Source organism: Parus major, chromosome 3 (assembly GCF_001522545.3).
Source record: "Parus major isolate Abel chromosome 3, Parus_major1.1, whole genome shotgun sequence".
In the NCBI taxonomy this organism is placed as follows: Eukaryota; Metazoa; Chordata; class Aves; order Passeriformes; family Paridae; genus Parus; species Parus major.
Genome location: NC_031770.1, coordinates 38,253,659 through 38,274,920, shown reverse-complemented (window position 1 = coordinate 38,274,920; position 21,262 = coordinate 38,253,659). Strand labels below are relative to the sequence as shown.

Genomic DNA, 21,262 nt, shown 5'->3' with positions numbered 1-21,262 from the left:
AAACCTTTGCTGTAAGAGAAGATTAGTTATGCAGGTGACCAGCTTTAAAACAGTGCTAACATACCTAGGGGACACAGAAGTTCAAATGAATGGATATAAGGTTTTTAGGTTTTTGCTTCTAAATTGTGACTCAGGTGGGGAGAGACTGGGAACCTACCTGATGATTAGTGTGAAAGTATGTCTTAGCTTTTGTCTTAATAGAAAATATGTCACCAAAAAGAAATCCCTATAATAAAAACTCTGCATCACAATCAGTAGCAACCGCTCCAGAAAGAGATGGTATATTGAGGATGAAGAAGAAGGCTATAAAATAAGATACCTTCTTTTTTGTTAAGGTCAAAAGTGAAGGGTTTGGAGATTTTTTTGGTAAGACAGAATTCAACTTACCCTGGACATAGGATCTTATGATTCATGCAATTTTTATAAAACAAGAAAGAAAGAAAAAATATGCAGAAAGAAGAATTGTTATGAAGGAAATGTGTCAAATTTCTGCAGATTTTAATACATGGGAAAAGACAGTCCTAACCCTAAAAGGCAGTTTCCCCAAGGAGGCAACTTGCCCCTCTGACTGCACCTTATGCTTTAAAAATTCAAACAAAGATTTTACTTCACCACTCAGCAGTGAGGGCACAACATAAAAGTAGCACCACCCTTGGTACCATGTATTCAGCACTTTTTGGTGAGGGACATGCCAGAGTAAAGAGTGTCTCTTTTCCAACCTTGTCTTCTCCAGAGCAACATGTTATTCACTTGACATTTCTAAGATAAGTCATCTTTGTTCTCCCATTTCTTTCCATCTTTGAAGGGCTTTCCCACTTTTATTTTCTTTACAGAGTTTCAGATCTTTAACTCCATGTACCCAGAGAAAATCAGAGCTGCTATTCTCTGTTTGTTTTAGAATTTAACAGCCCTCTGATAAAAGTCTACTAAAGAAGTTTCTTGGCTTTTCTTGGTTTCATGGAGCCACCCGAGGGGTGTGTGCTCTGTGAGCTGCACACCCCCAGGGTCATTCACTGATGGGATGTCATGCAGAGGAGGAAAAGGGGAGCTAGCTTTGATCACTGGCAACACACAGATTCAAAGGCAAATAATAGGAACTGAAGAAAATGTGAGATAAATTGAGGAACAGCAAAGGTAGTACTGAGTGAGGCTCTGTTTCTACTGCCAGAGGGATGGGTATGAACTATTCTGGAAGTGCAGTGGGGCAAACACTGAAGTGACATGGGAAATGGCTTACTTCTGGCTACCTTCAAGTCAAAGAGCCATCTCTGTACTGTAGCTTTACTGAAAAAGTATTCATGTGCTGTTAACGTGCAAAAAGATAGGTGAGATGATCCCTTTCCTTGAACCACAGAATATTCTAGGGGGGTTTGGGAAATGTTGACTTCCACTGGGATCAGTAGGACAGAAAGAAAAATCACCATGTTTATTTCTGGGCCCTCCTTCCAAGGCTTTGCAGGTGACAGACCCAGTGAAAGCATCCATCTCCACTCTGTGCTCAGTAAGCAGAAAATGAAACAGAAGAGTCAGTGTGACAGTGAGTGATTTCAAGTCACTTGTAAAGGCATGCATTCAACCCAAGGCCATCAGCTCAGGAGCCCTCACAACAATAGGATAGGTTTTAATAAAACCACAGCCACCAGAATCCAAAGGGATCTTTAACAAGACAAACAACAAACACAAAACCTTCTAAAATTCATGCTGCTCATCAAGGTACAAAAGTTCCCCAAGGCACTTTGTCAGGGTTTGAAGTTACTGTGGGTATTTTTGCCTGTCCTTGTCTGTCTTCAGCCCAGCTCATCTCAAGAAATTCCATCTAAAACAAACTGCAACAGCAGATGATAATTGCTGCTCTTCTCTTTTTGTCTTGGGACATGTAGGTAAACTGATGTATAGAAAAGTATAGAGAGCTCCTTTTACAATGTCTTGGCTACCTCAAATGTGTTAAAGGCTGGACACAGAAGAGTGACTGAAATGTAAATCTTAGGACTGATGGAATTTTTTTACTTTTGCTAATAAACTCATAGTGTATTGCTCTATGCAACATATAAAAATATGCTATTTGCCAGAAGAAGCCAATCAAAACTGCACTAAGGTGGCTCACAAAATTTTAGTATCATGTTCTCTTCAAATTTGAACAAGCACTGAAAAATAAAACAGAGCATTTTTCAGTGGGATTCTGGATGCTAAGATAGAGGTACGGACTCACTCCAACATTATCAGGACCCCAGTGTTTAGGTTCTGAAACGTAATAAAATGGTATTAAAATACTAAAACAAAAGGCACATTTTTACCTGGATCTTCCTGAGACCAAACAGTGTCTTTATACAGCAATCTGTAGTCAGCCTTTCTCTTAATCTCTTCTGGAGTTTGCACTAAACACAACCAGGTGATTCAGCATCTTATCTGTGATTTGGGAGATGAAAGACCAAATCCATTGTATGGGCCAAGAAGTAGTTAATTTTTTATATGGAGTGGAAAAGTTGTAATGGAAGCATTGAGAGTGTTTGAATCCGTAACAGATTCAATGGGAGTCAGAGCTTTGCAAGCAAAAGTATGCAAAAGACAGGTTCAGAAAGCTGCTGTGGGCAGGCCAGCTGGAGATTCAGGCTGGCTTTTGTGCATCTCAGATGCATGTTTGAAACACTGGCTGGTGGGATTTCTCCTCTCTTTCTTTTACTGGATAAAAACCAAGTTTGTAGGCAAAATCTTAGCCTGATTTTCAAAAGGAGATTCCTGTTTATCACCCTGCTCTAATTTTCAGCTTTTTTTGAGCATACGTGTTAGGATGTGCTTTCTGCTGCAGCAGAGATCAATAGCAAATGATACCTTTGAAGAGGGAGATTTGAGAGATTCTGTAGGAAATCAAAGGAAACAGCATTATACAAGCCATTTCTTCCTTGTTGACCTCACATACTATTTGTTCTTTCCAAGCAGTGGCTAGGTGTATATATCCCAAACCAGTAAGTTATAAAGCAAAATGAATAATAATAAAAAAAAAAATACTTCACTGGAGTTTCACAGCCAATGTATTCTGAAGGCTTCCTCCCTTACCCTCTCAAAAAAGTGGTGAAAGGGAGGCAGGAGTGTAATTTTCACCTTTGATAGTTCAGTCTGTCAATTATGCAGGCAAGACTTTCCTACAAGTCTTATTTTAAGGTACAAACATATTGAGAAGAGAATTGTTCCTTTCTGCATCCTTTCTTCATGAAACAAAGCAAACAGGCTTGTCGCCCTGAAAACTCAGCTTCTGAGCTTGCTAACATGGTTTTCTATGGACTTTCCCAGGACAGTAACTGTAAACATAGATATGTGTACATTCTTTCTGTTACACGTCTTCTGATGGGCATCTCTCATGGCCAGTGCAGTGAGAAAGTGTCATCCTGACCATCCAATCCCTGACCATGGTCAGAAGCCTATAAATCCTGGGAGGGAAAATAAACTCTCCTCTTTCTTTCACCACACCTCAACCTGTGTCCGCATGATCTATTCATCTTCAGCGGTAACACAGGCTCTTTTTAACATTGTGATCTTCGACAGAAGGTCATTAAAAACATTATCTCGACCAAGAAATCTTACTGGGCTTCCCTTCTCAAGCAGAAGCACAAAGGGAGAAAGCAGAGCTAATGGGTGGTGCTGACTTCGTGCAGTTGCATGTAATATATCTATCCACCACCTTTTTGAACAACTTTAGGCTCATATAAACAGTGACCCTTTCAGAAAGTCTTTTAGGGGTGGGCCTTCCCTCAGAAACAGCAAAAGTTGACCATCTCATCAAAGCAAATTATCTCATCTCCCTCATTGACCAGTAGAGAGAGCCAAGCACCTTTAAAAATCAATCAATCCTTTTCCCTGGCACAAATTTCTAAAGTAGATGTGGTGGTTTTTTTCTGCTTGTTGTCTCTTTATCCCCACTGACCGTAGGCACAATATAGAGGAGCACTAGGAGAGGCAGGATATTAGGCAAATGCATCAGAAAATACGGGAAAATCCTCTCTTAACATATAGGTTTTCATTGCATTTCATTCTGAAATGGAGGAGATTTGTTTGTTGCTTTCAGGTCTCTCCTACCTCAGTTTCAATCAAATGTTTATAACAAAGTGTTGTTTTGTTTGCTTTTGTTTTGTGTGTTTGGGGGTTTGCCTTTCCAGGGTTTTGGGGTTAGTTTGGGTTGGGGGTCTTTGGTTTTTTGGGGTTTCTTAATATAGAAATGTGCTAAATGCAAATTTTGGAAGAAATTTACCTTTGAAAGGGCTGAGTTAAGCAGGGAGGGAATTTAACCGGAAAAGGCAGGCTTTGCATGCCATACAGTGTTCTGCAGCACAAAAAGAGAAATGCTGTAGATCTGTGCCTCAGTGTGCTGACAAGAGCTTACCAGTTTGTATCTGTGTGTGTGTGCAGAGATACACAGGTTGAGGAAAGGTTTAGACTTGATTGTGGATAGTGATTTGCTTGAAGTAGAGCCTCCTGTATACCATTTTATTATGCTCTAATACAGAACACACCTGCAGGGTGATTGGTGCCTACAGTATCCCCTTGGGTCATGCAGAAAGTGTTCTGTGCCCTGCAGAGTTGCAGGGTCTTGTGTAAGCTTGCTTCAAAATTGATCTGTCTTTCAGGGAGCTCATGTGCTAGTGAGCTCTGAGGAAGACAGCTCAAATATAAATTATACATATAATTTTTGTTTAAAAAAGCTTTCTCCACCAAGTTTCTACTAAAGCTGTGATTTCTAGAGTGACTAGCGACCAAACCCCAAACACTAGCACTTCAATCAGGTTTGTAATGCTTACCTTCCCAAAAACACCAGGAACACATCTTGTCTGTAGTGAGTTTCAGCAAGAGTAACTGTGAAATCATGGTTTGGGTGTTTTTTTGGTAATTCATTTGCTCTTACCACTATTACATTGCACCAATTTATTCATTTACCTATCTAAATCGAGTGAGACAAATTTTCAGCCTGAAGTTACTGAGTGTAGCCACCTAGACATGGTGTTATTTTACAGTAAGGAGGACCTCAGCAGCAATGATGTGAGGACAGGATCTCAAAGTATTCAATAATGCTTATCATCATCACGTAAACTGAAGCAAAGAATGCAGCATGTCATATCAAAACACAGGTTATTTGGGTATTGTTTACCCAAACTGGGATTTGGGACAGGACTGCAGCAGTAATACAGTGTTTGCCATGTAGCTGTCTTCCCTTGGCATGATCATTAAAAGTTATTAAGTGACCAATGTGTAAGTAAAGATGACAGCTGTAATTTGTGGGTTTTAATTTCAAATATTGGTGTATATTAAATCAGGGTCTGTGCACTATCTGTTCCTTTCAGCACAGCTCCAATTTCAAGTTCCAAGTGTAAGAGAGTGCAATATAATATAATTGTGATCATTTTATTTTCTTCAATAAAAGCAATCACTGCCTGTAGCTGGTTTCAGAGTGTTGTGAGCAACTTGAAACTGTTACTGACTGTCTGTTAAAAGAAGTCTCAAGCCTGAAAAATGTCTTTGGAGAGTTTTTGTAATTGACATTATATTTAGCTTTTAGACGGAAAAGCACACACTGTTCAGAATAGCTGGCAGTCACTGAAGTAAAATGAAAGGCATTGTTTTGCAAAAAAAACTCAGGTGAGTGCAAAGCAAACAATAGCCTAATTCTTTTACTTTAGTCAATTAAAAGTTAGTATGTGTATTAAGAGCTTAATCTTTATCACACTGAAATTAATGGTTAAACTCTCACTGATTTCAAAAGCCATACCAAAATGCAAGATAAAATTGCCCTTTAGAATGAGCTGAAAGAACTATTTTCTTCAAGCTTTTAACATTATATTTAATTACAAGAATAATGTTTTGAGCAAATGACTAGTAATCAGGAGCCCTGTATCCCATTCCTGGAACAGAAAAGCAAATGCTCAAATTTAAGGACCTGTCCTGAATGAAGCTGCTTTCTGGAATTAAAATTTTTAATCTGATCACTGTTCTCTGTGCCTTTGCCATTATCAGTCAGGGCATCATCTTGCCAAAGTGGCAGACACTCTTGCCATTGGTGTCAGGAAATTGTCATCTGGATAACTCCTTGCAGGTCCAGGATCTCGGTAAGTATCTTCATCTTTACAACAGATGAGCTAATGCAGACTCTGTGAAGTTAAACACTTTTGTATGTTCTGCTGTGTTTAGAGATGAAACAATATGTTAATGCAAGGGTTTGCTGTGATATTGACATATCATTTCAGATGGGACAGACATCTGGCTTCCCAGGATGCCAGTTCTCTGGTGTAGATGTTTTTATTGACTTCTAAATGATCTATTTGATTAAGACCTGAGCGTTTTCTAGGTAAGTCCTAACTCCCTTTCTTTGCAAGGTGGAGGACAACTGGGGAATGTTCCAGTGTAATGTTTTGCCAGCAGCAATCTCTCAAAGTGCTTAAAAGTCTCTGTCTAAAGCTGAGAAGTAGTGAAACAAGGTAAGGATAGTGATTAATAGAGGATTACTTATGCACCTTAAGGTAAGATGAAAAGCTGGAGTGATTAGTGCAGTTCTTAAATTTGCTAAAGTGCCTTGTTCATATTGCTTTTGCATCCTTGGAGTCTGAAACCTGATTTCAGCCAACTGTTTTCTTCCAGAATTGGAAGTTCCTTCGCTGAAGAAGTGTGTTGATTCCAGCTTATTAACTGCATAAGCTACAAGCCTCATCAAAAGAGCAAAAATCCTGTCTTATTCCACCTTCAGTCTGATCACAGCCCTTTTGGAAGTTTGTGGTCATGCCCATATTCAAGGATATGCTGACCTCTTGCCTCTTTTCTTTTTAGCTTGGTTTTCATGCATAAAGTGCTAGACCATTCTGAAAGTGCTCTGTGCTTTCTTCCACATTAATGGAGAGCTCTGCTTGCATGTCTGCCTGTTTCCATCCTGGTTCTCACATGGTCCTTGAAGAAGGACCCTGGGGGAGCCTTGGATCATGTTGTACCAACTCCCCACCAAAATTCCTAGGCAGTTTTCCCTGACAGCGATGCTGAGTAAAACACACTGTAAAAACATGAAAGAGGCACAAGTAGAAAAGTTACAGGCCTACTTGGAGAGCCTGAGGTAGCTAATCTGTTACAGTCCTGCAACCTCAGTGATGATTGCTTATCACTCTAAGAGTTTAGTAAGGGGCAAAAAAAAAAATTTGAATAAAAAATTCCCCACAAGTTATAAAAATTGAATCTAGAATGTACAATGGTTTTAGCTTCAGCAATGGGTCTGGGGGGCAGCCACAGTTCTGGAAAGGCCCTGATTTAGAAGGCACGCAGATTCAGACCTAGATCTAAATTCCAGGGCCTGTATCCATTGCAATATGGCATATGCTTGATGGAACACTGAAATATTAACTGAGAAAGCTAATAAACTCCTTTTTTCTGCTGTTAGAGCCATGTTTAATTTCTCTTCACTGTTTGCATTTACAACACATTTGAAAGTCTGGCATTTTACAGGAATATAATAAGACGTAATTAGAGAAAGCTGAAAGAATCCAGGCCAAAGTCAATAGTTTCCTATTTTTTTACTCTTCTAAGCAGAAGCTAGTCAAATTCAACACAGGAATTTTCTTCATTGTAATTTATTACAAAAGTTATAAAAACAAGATATCTTGAAAGAGTAAACGTACATCTTTCTCTTCCAAATCTAAATTAGCAGGCTGAGGGCTATTAAACTGATAGGGATTATATTTTTAACTTTAGCTTTCCCCACCAAAAACAAACAAACAAACAAAAAACAACAACAAAAAAACCACTCCACAAACAAAAGCACTAAATGACACAACTGCAAAATTGTATTCACAGAAGGGAAAATGCCTGGCTGGGACTCATATAGTCCTCTATGGCTCTTCTGTGAGAAACTGGGTCTTGGGCAGGTACAGCTGTGCTGCCTGGGTGCCCACACCTGCAGGGTACAGTCAGCTAGGGGGAACGAGAGGGGACTCGTACACCTGACAAAGGTACTAGTCTAAGAGATGGAGAATTTCATAGGCTGTTTAAGCCTCTTGCAAAGCGCTAACATCTAATAAGAAAGCTTACGGCCCAAATGCTGCACTTCTGCAAACATTAATACAGGCTGTTGTTAGCCAGGGGAAATACTTTGTGAGGCTCATTAGTTTAATTGGTCCCTGTCATCTAGTTAAAAAGGAGGAAAGAAATGCTCCTGACAAAGGCACAGGCTCTGTGGAAGTGGTGTTTTGCTGCTGTAGCTCTGCTGTGTGCTGGCTGGCTAGCACGGGGAGCATGCATCCATCACAGCCTTGTCCTCCGTTAGCACAGGGCAGCAGCAGGCAGCAGCTCCCTGGCACAGTTACACCTAAACCACTACCATTACAGCCAGCTTGGGCGTGCACATGCCTCGGCCACTGTGGCACAGATTTGGAGTGCACCTCCCTGAATGCGCGGAGTCTTATTGCTGTGGGCAGCTGTGGGTGCTTCTCCTCCTTCACTGCTTCTGAGGGTGAGTGGCTCACAAAGATGCTTATCTCTAAAATCATTTTCAGCACAGCTGTGTGGGAATCAAGATTCAGCAGGGGCTGTTGTTGGAGACTGCATGAATGTCCTGTTCTATAAGCAGGGATAAGCCATGGACCTCTACTTCCTAATCTATGGTATGGAGCTAATATTTACTTAAGGCACAGCCTGTTTTGATGCAGTTTTGTGTACATCAGGAGACCCTTCCTGGGAGGGAAGGCACTACACACAGGTGATTACAGCTATATCTGTCTCTCCACACTTGTGGTGGTGACAGAGGTGCCAGCTGGGGTGTATTGCAGTTCTGGCCTGCGCTGGTCTAGGCTGGTCCCTCTGAACCCAGCTATCAGAAATTCAGTGGTGTTGTTAAGATCCATGCAAATCTACTCCTGCAGGTGTCTTGGCTTCTCAATTGTAGCCCTGGCTGCTGTGGGGTTTTACTGGAATTGTCTTCTGTTGCAGTACCTAAGTCTACTAAGGCAAAGTGTGTAGTCTGCTTTCTAGATCATTTAAAACCTATCTCAAAATTAACTATATTGGTTTGGTTAATTGTCCTCATCCAAGAAACGTTGGTAGCTCCCCTGGGTCACTACAGCAATTTCTTTCATGCTGTAAAATGTTTACTTCTCTAGAGTGAAAATGCGTAGGCTGTCATTATGTGACTCTACAGTTCCACACTGATAAAGGCTACCTGTTGCCTTTATTTTTCTAAGCTAGTAAGCAACTGCCAAATTCACTGGAATAGTCCCAGAGACTTATTTATATATATATATATATATATATATTTTGTTTCTTTTCATTGTTTCAGATTTGATGTTACATGACTGATAACAACATTTTGTGTTTTGCTACTCTTGCTGTCTTTGACTGTGCCGGTTAGCCTCTGCTTTTTCACAGAAGTCAGCCAAGCTAAGACTTTCTTTTTGATTCATGCAGGTTGTAAGGTCAGTTCTGGTAGGTATGATTTGCTAATGAATTCGTGCTCCATTTCTCAGCTGGCTGGTTCTGCGAGTAGGCCTGGACAAATACATTGACATTTGAATTTAAGGTGACATTGAGACTTAGGTAGAAAACATTTGAGAATAGATTCAGAAACCTCTACAATGCAAAAGAAATATTACATAGAATAAATAAAAACATTCTGATAATGAGAACATATATATGTTTATGTATAAATGTTATATATTATCTGTGTTACTGATTACAAAATTTATGTAATTTCATATGTGTCAGCATCAGTCTGAGGGATTCTTCTGTGCTCCAAAGAAAAGGGAAAAGTGAAGAGCAAGCAAAGAAAGGGAAAGGGTGTCATGTGGCAAACAGCATTTCCAGGACATTCATTCTTAATGTGGTAAGTGCAGTGGTAAGAGATGACTTAGAGGGTCACTATTGGGTGCCATTTCCCACACAGGTGCACACAGGGAGCAGGACAGAGCATGGGCAGAACTGAGTACATCACTCCCTCTCATACCACTGGCCACCCCAATTTAGCCAGGTGACGTCTAGTCTGGACTAACTTTCCTACTTCTGAAATAAGGAGAAGCTAGAAACTGAATCCTAGGCTGCAGTTGATCTTTCAGCACCCAGCACAACTATGCCTGAAACTGGGAATGGATTTTAGAGGCAGGATCTCTCTGTACCTAGGCTGTGTTTTAGAATTTTTTTCAGCATTGGAAAATGTTAGTTTGGTTCAGAAAAAGTCAGTCCAACAGATAAGACAAGGGTAGGGGCCAAGACACCACCATGGGTGGTTTGGCTAAATTTTCCAGTTTTGACTTGTACTTCCTGTGTGAGTGTATTCAAGCTATTTAATTTATCCATGTCTCCATCCACTCTGAGTGTGCAATACTGCTTCATTTTTACTGCAATTTTTTGTAAACAAGTCAGAAAAAAAAAAAAATCTATCTCATTATTTTCTTTGGCAACAGGTTCCCCCATCCTTAAAAATGATTTTTGGTCCTCCACAGTGTTAATTAGAAATGATTAATGAACTGGTAGCTTTTCAAAAGACAGCAGCATTGTGTGATCCTTGGGATGTAAATGTGTCTCAGAGGTAGAAGGAAAATAGGAATATCAGTGAGGGAAAATCCAAACTTTATCTAAGCATTCTCGGTGGTTCTAGTTCTAACCAGTAGAAATCCTCATAATTAATTTGGGGTACACTGGGAGTGTTCGGCTCACCCAAATACAAACTACAGCTTAATTTCAGTAGTGAGAAGGCAGCATCTCATGGATAGAACTGGGAATTGGCTTTGACTCACTCCTGGGTCAGAGGACATTCAAAACTACATTTGCCACTTCCAAGGAAGGTGTCCTAACTACCATATGGGAGTAAGATGTACTTTCTGTATGCCATATTGAAGTTATTTTCCTGCAGAAAGGAGAAATCCATAAAATTTACTGACAGTCAAAGACAGATGGAGAGAACAGCATGGAAAAATAGGGATATAATGCTAGAGTTGAGAAAAGGGTGACAACAGTGAAAGGGGACACCAGTGCTCACTCTATATGATGTTTCTGTGTTTGTGTTAAATGCAAAGTGATTAATATGTGCCACAGTCATCATCACCACTGTTACCTAAATATATATTTTCCTTTTTGCCAGTCATTAAATGAATGAATGGCATTAAATGAATAAATGGCCAGAGGCATGAATGAATTCTGAGGAAGAAAATGACAGGCTGTGCTTCAGGAACAGGCTCCAAACAGAATGTCCCTCTTTGCTGCTAGTGCATAGTGACACAGCAAGCGAGGATCCCATGTTTTTAGTTTGTTGCTACATTCTAGTCCTCCCTACAGAGTCTGGACAGATTGTGAGAATCTGGCGTTTGAAATGTAAATGCTGTTGTGCCTAATTTCTGACCATCTATTACAGGTTCTTAATCCTTTCCATGGAATTAAATCTTAATCCCTTTACCCTGAAATTTAAGGTGATAATTTGAATTTTCTGGAAAATGTCTGATACAAAACTCTCTTGGTTTTTCATAGAATACACCACTGGTATAGTTATTTAACTTGCTCAAGAACACCTAGCCAAAATTATTTTTTTGGAAGAACTGGTAATTCAATTTCTTTGCAATAATTTGCATGTAAATAGGCATGCAAAATCTTAATTTTAGTTTCTCTGAAATCACAGCATTCAGTGTAGATACATTAAGGAATTTCAGTGGAGCATGAGATGAGCTCCAGAAATGCTGAATCCTTTAGAGTAACACATTTGTGCTACCACTCAGCAACTAATTCCATTTTTTATGATCTTGCCAAGATGTTCAAACTACATTAATTATGTCAAATTCTTTGATTGGTATTTAAACTGTTTTCACTTCCTTTCAAAAAGGTTGCCACTTTAACTGCCCAAGTGTAAAACACAGTTGCAGAAGGGTTTATGTGTGGTAATGAGACACACTAATCTTACCTGCTCATTTCATGTAGATTCAGATTTGTGTGTCTGAAAATAGTATAATGTGTCTGATATTAGTATGGTGGCATGCTCTTGTTTGAATTATGCAGAAGTAGTGCAATAAAAAATATGTATGGAGATTAGTGTCAAAACTTCTTTTCTTTTAGTGGATAATATCTTGAGGAGAGGGGTCTTAGGTTCAAATTAGGATAATTGCAACTAATTGAATGTTATTTAGAAAACAGTGTCTTCTAGAAATCATGGTCAGCTAATGAGTAATCCAGTACATCTAGCAGATGGATTGTAGAGTGCAAAGCAATTAATTTGATGTTTCAATGTCATTTATCTCTGTTCCCAGATAGCAAACACAGAACTCCAATGATACACAATGTCAGGAAACATGTAGGTGCTGGAATTTTTTGGTGATATTATCATTCTCTGACTGGCTTCTTTAAGCAATCTTTACTCACCAGGTTCAGTTTTCATTCCTTCTGGCACTTAACCACAGGACCAGATCTCATACAAATAGTATTCAAACAAGCTTACTACCAAAATTATGAGGTAGTTTTAAGCATAGAAATGATGTCTATTTGGTTGGCATGGCAAGTTTTTAGCAGCAGGGGTGCCAGTGGTGACTTCTGAGAGAAGATGCTTAAAGCTTCCTGTGTCTGACAGAGCAATTTCAGCTGTCTTCAAATCCGACTTAGACAGACCTGCCAGTGGCCAAGGCCGAGCCTGTCTGTGATGGTGGTAGTGTCTCACTGTAAAGTACTTAAGAAAGGGGAAAAAAACCTGCAAAACAACAACTGCAGCCAAACAAGACAGTGAGAGTATGTAAGAACCAACACTGCAGACACCAAGCTCAGTGAAGAAGGATGAGGAGGGCATCTTCCAGATGCTGGAGCAGAGATTTCCCTGCACCCTGGTGTAGACCATGGTGAAGCAGCTGTGCCCCTGTAGTCCATGGAGTTCCATGGGGAGTAGAGATCCATCTACAGTCTCTGGAGAACCATATGCAGGATCAGATGGATGCCCAAAGAAGCCTGCACTGGAGCAAGCTCCTGGCAGAACGTGTGGATCCATGGAGAGCCCGTGCTGGAGCAAGTTTTCTGTCAGGTCTTGTAACCCATGGGTGACCCACACTGGAGCATTCTGTTCCTGAAGGACTGCTCTCCCTGAAAAAGTCCCATGCTGGAGCAGGTCATAAGGAACTGTAGCAAGTTCCTCACCTTGGAGAAGTTCCTAGCAGATTGTCTTCGGTGAGAGAGATCTCATGCTGGACCAGGGCAAGATTGTGAGGAATCCTCTCCCTGAGGAGGACGGAGTGGCAAAGACAAGTTGTGATGAACTGACCACAGCCCCCATTCCCCAGTCAGGAGTAAAGTTAAGGGTGGTAAGACGGAGGGGTAGGTGTTTTAAGATTTGTTTTTATTTCTCCTTATCCTATTCTAATTTGATTGGTAGTAGGTAAAGTAATTTTTTCCCCAAGTCTGTTTTGCCCTTGACAGTAACTGGTGAGTGATCTCTCTCTGTCCTTATCTTGACCCATAAACCTTTTTGGTATAGTCTCTCTCCTCTTGTCCAGCTGAGGTGGGAAGAGATAGAGTGGTCTTGGTGGGCACCCATTGCCTTGCCAGGGTCAACGCACTACAAGCAAATATTCTGTTTAACCAATGCTCATTAATATTAACCTGGTTGAAAACCTATCCAGTTTTATTCATTTTAAAGCATATCAGTTATTAACCAGATTCATTCAGTGATCCACGTCTTTATGTAGCAGGATAAGCATTTCTGCTAACACCTGGGAAAATCTGGAAATTAGCAACTAAGGCAAAGGTACTCCCTTCTGTGGTATTGCTGTCCTTGTGTTTGACCTCCTTGTCTGTGTGCAAAAGGACAAGAAGGTGGTCCTGCCCAGCCTAGCCCATGGCTTGATGACAAGAAGGATATTCTTTCTTATACTGGACGTGTCAGATCTCTGCTAGAACAAAAGGTTGAATCTGGGTTTCCTAAGCGCACCAGGCTCAAGAGGAAGAGAATATTAAACAAAGCTGCAGAGAGAGTAGGCAATGGCACAGGACTTCTCAATGTACAGCTACAACTTTCTTTACTACAGTGTTATATGCTGGGATAAATACTTGAAATAGCTGCTAAATAGGAGGCTGGCAGTAATCAGTTGGCTTTGTTAAAAAAAAAACAGTTCTCCGAGTTCAAGGAGGAGGTGAGTTATGTGTTAAAGTATCAGACTTAAGAAAAATCTCAGGAAGAAAAAGTGAGATAAAATTACATAGCCATGAAAATAGCTGCTTAATCACTCATTTCCCTGCTTCAAGGTACACAATATACTGCAAAAAAGCCATAGTTGAGAAAAAACTGGACTGTCTCTGTAAAGCCAGGTAGTTATCAAGAGCACTCCCATAACAGAACCTTTAACAACTCAACAAAGCATAATCAGAGAGGAAACAAAATAACCCATCACAAATCAGCTGGTTTTATGCTTTTTTCCTGACCTCTTATTTGTGCAGGATGTTTTAAAGACTGAGATTTCTGGGAGAGGTGAGAAAGGTGCCACACTGGCAAGCCAGACAAGCGTACAGTTGCATTTTAGATGAAGAGCAGCAAGATATTGAGATGTACTGAAAACATCCAACAGTACATGGTTCTTCTCTAAATGGAAGTTCTTATTTCTGACTTGTAGGAATCAAGAAACAGCATATTCTGCAGAACAAAGGAAATAGTCCTTCTTCTAGGGCAGAGTTTCTCAAAGATATCTTGAATAATTTCAGTGAAGATCCAGGGTCCCAGGAGATCATTTATAACTCTTTAATAAGGAAAAGGTAAGTTTCCTTTGAAGAGCTTACAGCACCACCTGAATGACTGCTGCTTTTTAGAGTTTGTAGCTGCCTATTTTTCTCATTTTTATGTTTGCTTTCCTGGAAGTACATTTAAGAAGCTTCTATTTGACAATTGGTTTACCAATAATCATGGTTTTAAAGAATAGCGCCATTTACTCTTATACCAGCCAAACAACATATTATTGAACGTTTTTTAATATTAATATTAAATGTATTAATTATTTTATTAATTAATTTTAATATTTAAAAATGCATTTTTAAATAACTAGTTTTATGCTAGTGTTAATTAAGATTCAGCAAACCCAACTACCAGAAACATTATCCCCAAGCTGAAATACAGATGATCTCCTGTAATACATGTGTAAACTGGTATTAGTGTCAGTGTCAGGTAAATACTAGAGCAAGACAAGAAATAGTGTGAAGATAAATTAATTAATGCTGGTGACCTGTTCCAATGTTATGGTAAAAGGAAAAACCTTTCTTTGAATAGCCAGAAATTTCTGCCCTGGGCTGCATATTCAGTTTGAAATGATGGGTTAAGAATCACTTACTATCTCTACAAAACTATCTGGAGGCATTCCTCTTTTTCTACTCATCTGCTTGCTGACACTAGTCTAGGCCTAAGAATCATGGAAACATTTGGTATTCATTTATTTTAGATTTTGGAGCACCATACATTTTCAATGGCTCTGAAGTGCATGACCTACTTCACTGCAAGATGTTTTAAATCTTCCGAACCATTTCCATAGGGCAGTCCTTCACACAGGGTGACTGGAAAGAAGACTCATTTAGGTGGAACGTGTTCCTTTCTTTGTTTCTCTTCTGCTAGATTCTGGTAGGACTTTGCATTCCTATTTCAGTTGAGGCTTGTCTCAGATTAGAAGCCCTCATTTTATTGTGACACAAAATCTGGGGTGTGCCATGTCCCATCTCAGAAGAAAAAGGGTTGCAATCAGTGTGTGGGAACATACTGGGGTCTTCGAGAAAAAAACAGGGAACACTGCTATGGACATAGGGAGGATAAACAATGTGAGGAGCAGCACAACAGAGAGAATGGTCAAAAACCCCCTAAAGTAGGATTAAGCCTGCCCCACAGCCTCACACTGAGCTCCTGTGTGCCCTCCTGCTGCACCACTGCCCCTGGGGCAGTCTGGTAAGGGCAGTGGGGGCACAGCCCAGGCAAGCTCTGCCATGGGCACACCGAAGAGTAGGGCTGCAGGAGAGCCCCTGAAGGGACAGCTTGCCCTGCTAGTGAGCCCAGGTGCAAGGCCCCTCAATGTCCTAGATCAAAAGATCAGGCAGCTCAGGGTGGGGGATTGGCACCAGGGGTAGGAGACATAAGCTTTACTGGCCCACACAAAAATTAGCTTTTTGCAATCCAAGTTAGTGCATTCCAGCTGCCTCATTAAAAAATAGACAACATGACAGGGAAAAAGTCAGACAAAACCTACCTGAAGTTGAAAGTGTTTTGTCTTGTTTTCTTTTTAACTGGAGACCTGCTGGAATCCAGAAAGGACATTAAACTTCCTTTTAGAAGAGGTAATTGAAAAGAAAAAGACAATCAAAGGATGAACAAATGAAGCCTTTTCTTACTGCTGTATGAATAAAAAATGTTATTAATAAGCCCTTTCATTTCAGGCTTCCACTCTGCAGTCACACATTTTGAATGTATAACCACACAGATGAAAATGTTTACCTCTTAAGTCCTTCACAGCATTGCAGATATTTTTGAAAACAGAGAAAGAAAGCAAAGAAGGCATGGACACAGAATGACAGAGGACAGTGGGAAAATAGATTTAATCAAAAACCCTTTAAAAATTAGTCTTTTGTTACTCAGTTTTCAGTGTTTGTACTGCATAACCAATTCTTTTTATAAGAATAGCCGGTCTCATTTTGCTGTGTTAATTATTTTTAAATTTTATTTCACTATACATTTGTGGGTGACTGAAAGGAAAATCTAAATTGCAGCAGTGAGAGCAGCACCCATGTGTTTTGGTTTACATCCAGCTGTTAAGACGTGGAAAAGCTAGAAACAGCAGCAGGCTGGCAAAATAAGAGTGAGAAGCAAAGAGAAAATAAATCAATATCATGCCAAATACAGTTTCACCCTACAGAGCCTTTCTCTCTTTACATTTCTGTGAGGAAAACATTATTTTCATGTATTAATTTTTGGGTTTATATCTAAGTTTTTGTAATATTAATCTATGTCTTTAAGGACATGCTGACTATTCATTTTGGATATCCAGAGTGCAATGAGAATATAGCAAGTGTTCAGGGTGGCAAATGTTGGTTTCTGCAGTAGTCTTTTGAAAAAATATTGGACAAAACTGATTTTGTCTCTTTGGTACCCTCGGCATGGTTAAAGGTGTTTGAGCGTGCATGTCATTGACTAATACTGAAATTAAGAGGGTTTCCTCAGACCTGTGATGGTCATAACACAGAAAAGCAAACTCTGTAAATCTAATTGGCTATACACTACAGCGAGTTTATCCCTATTGCTAATTGTATTAACCTACAAAAGAATTCAAGGATTAATTAGAAATAAAGACCAGGAGATGAACTGAAGTTCTCAAGGGAGACACTGATACATATTATCCTTGAACTGCATAATTATCGAAATCCTTACTATTTTAGAGTGGTGTGCTCACCTGAATGTAACCCTAATTGCCTCTTTTATTCTTAGCTCCATGGTTTTGTTCAGATTGCTAATCATATTTCAAACCAGAACCACCTGCTGAAGACCTGCAGAAACAAAAGTAGAAGAATTCTTAATGTCCTAATTTGAGAGGAGGTTATAGCACAATATTATTAAGATCAAACTGCCTCATGCTTGAAATCAAGAACAAACCACTCTGCCAAAAAAGGTAGGATTCTTTTCCTCAGCTTGTACTCAGATTTTCCCTTAGGTTAAGCTTTACTCAAAAGAGAAGTGGTGCCTGATTAAAAGGTGGGATAAATGAACTCATGTGCTTTCTGAAGGGAAAAACAGACCTCAAAGCTCTCATTTTGATGAGTGGCTGCAATACTGTACAGTGTTGGGCTTGTCCTTAGCACATATCTCTCCTAGTCCAGAGCAGTACCTGGCACCTGTGAAAGGCTGCAATAAACACTGGCTGGGTATAATGGGAAGGTACCAGGGACCGACTTGCTCTGGAAAGATCCGCTTTCCCTCCCTGTCACTCCCCATGGGCTTTCAAAAGCTTTCCTCCCTGTCTGTGGCTGCCTTTTTGTACCACTGTATATCTAAGTAGCATCCTTAAAAAGTGATTGTGCTCCCTTTTAAAAAAGATGTGTTAAACATAAAAGTAAGAAGTTCTGAAATACATATTGATAAGCTAAAAAAAAAAAAAAAAGGCAGAGAAGTACCTTGCAGGCAGTCTTAAAAAAAAGGCAGTAGAATAAACCTTTAGATCTGTTTCTTTCATCCAAGCTCCAATTGCAATGACTGAGAAACCTTGCTCATTCATGTCAATGCAAATATGTGACTGTTGTATTTGAATATCAAACAACTGGTATTCTTTCTGGCTTTTTTTTTTTTCTTTATTTTTTTCATGCCAACAAGAATATGATGTATTTTACTACTTCTGAGAAGAACTATTGGTACTATACAGGTACAGAACAACAGGAAAAATTTAATTTTGATATTATTCTGAACTAAACTGAGTAATATTCCTGTGTCCTTCCTGTATTTAAGCGTAAATATACACTGGGGATTCTGGATATCTGGGGCCCTGATCCAGCACTCACTCAGTGCCAGTATTGTGCTTTATTACAGGGGAAACTCTTGCAGCCCAGCAGTGATGAATCTTGATGTTCTCAGCTGCTAAACAGACCTGAGCATTGGCCCAGAGAGAAACAGTCTCAGTAACCACTGCTTTTCCAGCAGCAGCTGTGAGCCTGCCCACTGCTTGATGTGTAATGCATTTGTCATACAGCTTGGGCTGAGAGAAGTCAAACAGAGTAAAAATCTATTGTCTGAAGCTTCAAGCAGAAGGGAGGTAACTACTTAACTTGTCTCCTGATGCTGATGTGAGCACAACATGAACTGTTCATAGGTGGTGATTGATAAGAGGATTTGTGGTGGGGCTCCTTACCTGAGGTGAGGTTTTTATTGTAACACCAGGTAAGCAAACATTATTAGAGGGGTGGATTTGATATTGCAGTGCTTGAAGCTTTCTTAGAAAAATGTATTAAAGCAAAGTGATTGTGGAGGGAGGGAGGGACAGACAAAGAGAGTGGATTTTAGCACATTCTTTTAGAGGGATTGAAAAAAACCCTTCCATTCCCAAGCACTCTGAGTAATGCATGGCTCTTTTGGGCCATTGGCTTCAGCTGTTTGGAAAACACTGGGTGTTACTACGACTTTGTGCTAGTCAGGTGGCAATGTGGACAATCATCTGGCGAAGGGATCCACAATTTTCACTGTAATTATATAGACAGATACCATTTCTGATTTTTTTTTCTGCTTTATCTCTTTGTACTTGTAGAAGGATTTGGGGGCAGATGAAATGTCACAGTGCACATGACTGAAATGTGTGAAAACTTAATTAACAGAATAATTACACAGTAAAAATGAGATCTTGTCTCAGTGAAAATCTGGCAGGAAGCTTGGGCCCTATGGAATATGAGTCCACATATGTAGTCAGTGGAAAAGCCATTAGTCACAAAGTGGCTGCATCTGCTGGAAAGAGTTAATCAGGTCTCTAACTTCAAAGAACACAGTATGCCTTAAAATACCCTTCTCCAGGCTTCTCAGGCATGCTGTAAAGGAATATGTGATTTTCTCCCAGCTACTGGGGTAAATCTGCATAGCTCAATTAACTTCATAAGTTGATTTATGTCAGTTACACCAACAGAGGACCTGGACAAAACCTGATAGCATCTCTATATCTAATAGTCCAGCAAGGTGTATGAAAATTGGGCATTATTCTGCACCAGCCATCCCTTTGCAGCCAGAATGAATAGCAGAAGGATTTGTGATTTATTAAATGAACTTCTTCTCTACAAAGTTGAATCTACGCTGCCTCCCATGAGTTTCTACACTGGCAGGCTATGTGATTCTTCTGCATATCATACATTTTCTGTGAAAAAATTTAAGATAATCAGACAGTCAGTGTAATTTTCTTGATATCTGGTTAGAGACACATTGCCTAATCATTTTACTCTTATCAGTCAAAATTTACATCATGCCAAAAATTGATCACCTTTTTATTTTCTAGCTTCCTAAATTATTTTTTATTTTTGCCTGTTGGACAGATTGAACTCCTAAGAATTAATTTGAAAATAAATGAGTGTAGATATTCATTGCAGTTCATTTTTTAAGCAGACTGTGAGTATAAATCTAGAGGTTTTTAGTATTCCTCTTTCATGTTATTATACATATAGGGCAATATTTAGGCCACTGAGTTGAAGCAAATCCTGAAGTGTGATTATCTTCTCATTGAAATGCTATCTATTGTGCCTATTTGTTTGATGTGTTTTTCTTGTACATTGTATTTCTGATGGCTTTGGGGTAAAATAATCATTATATGTCACCCATAGTATCTCTTTTAATCTCCAGAAGATTAAGCATGTTTATTTAAAAACCCCTTTGATAGTGTCTTTACTAACTCAGCTATTTTATAAAATTGGAAATAATGAATCAGGGAGATGCAATTTTGATAATGCCATTTACACAACTCCTATGAGGCTAGCTAGGAAAATAACTGAAGTAAGTATCAGACATACACATTGTGAGAATGGGAAAAATATTGTAATTTCATGTAGGTTATGAGGCACTGGAAAAATACAGTCAGCAACAGCAGTTCAGTTAATGAATTGCATTCTTCAGGGACTGCTGGACTCAGGAGATGGGTCATGGGATCAGGAATGGTTCCTTTAATCTCTTTGTCACTGGTTCAAATCCAATCTGTGTGTCACTGGTTCAAATCCAATATGGATAGATAGTAATTAGAAATCATTGTTATTTGAGGGCTCTGAGATGAACCTTTTGAAACAGAGCTGGTGAAGGGCCACTGCAAAACAAACCACCCCAAAACCTAGAATATCTGGAAAGATCACATGCTTCATAGCCAGTAGACAAACTTCAGAGACTTACTGGAGCTGGGTGTGGGCTGCTTGTAGCTGCTGATGTGAAATGAGCACATGTCCATTACTCAAGGGATGCACTTCTGAGCTTGTGAACCCGGGTTCTGCAGAGACAGACACTTGTGATACTTCCTGAACCAAAGGTTACACACTACTGGGAAGTCCATACTACTCCCCTGCAGTTACAGCTCTTGTCTGGTGCTCTAGTTTCTGTCTAGGTGGGACAGAACACCATGGAATACCACACCTGCTCACTCATCCTGAGGAGGTTGTTAAGTCCCAGGCTCTGGGAGCTCTCTAATGCCCAGCTACCCTCTATGAGCTGGTAAAGACAGGACATGCTTTATCCTGTGGGCTTCCTGAATGCCAGGTGTGACACCATGCAATGGTGTGAGCACCAATGTTGTGCATCACCAGTCTGGAGTTTCAGACT

The 21,262-nt window shown here is 39.8% G+C and overlaps 1 long non-coding RNA gene across 1 annotated transcript; it reads left to right on the top strand.

Annotated features, from left to right (window-relative positions):
• The first annotated feature begins 13,782 nt into the window (after window positions 1–13,782).
• LOC117244110 lies at window positions 13,783–18,920 on the top strand. The gene is made up of 3 exons (XR_004496573.1): window positions 13,783–14,724; window positions 17,426–17,606; window positions 18,518–18,920. It is a non-coding gene; the product is annotated as an uncharacterized LOC117244110 (long non-coding RNA).
• The last annotated feature ends 2,342 nt before the right edge of the window (window positions 18,921–21,262 follow it).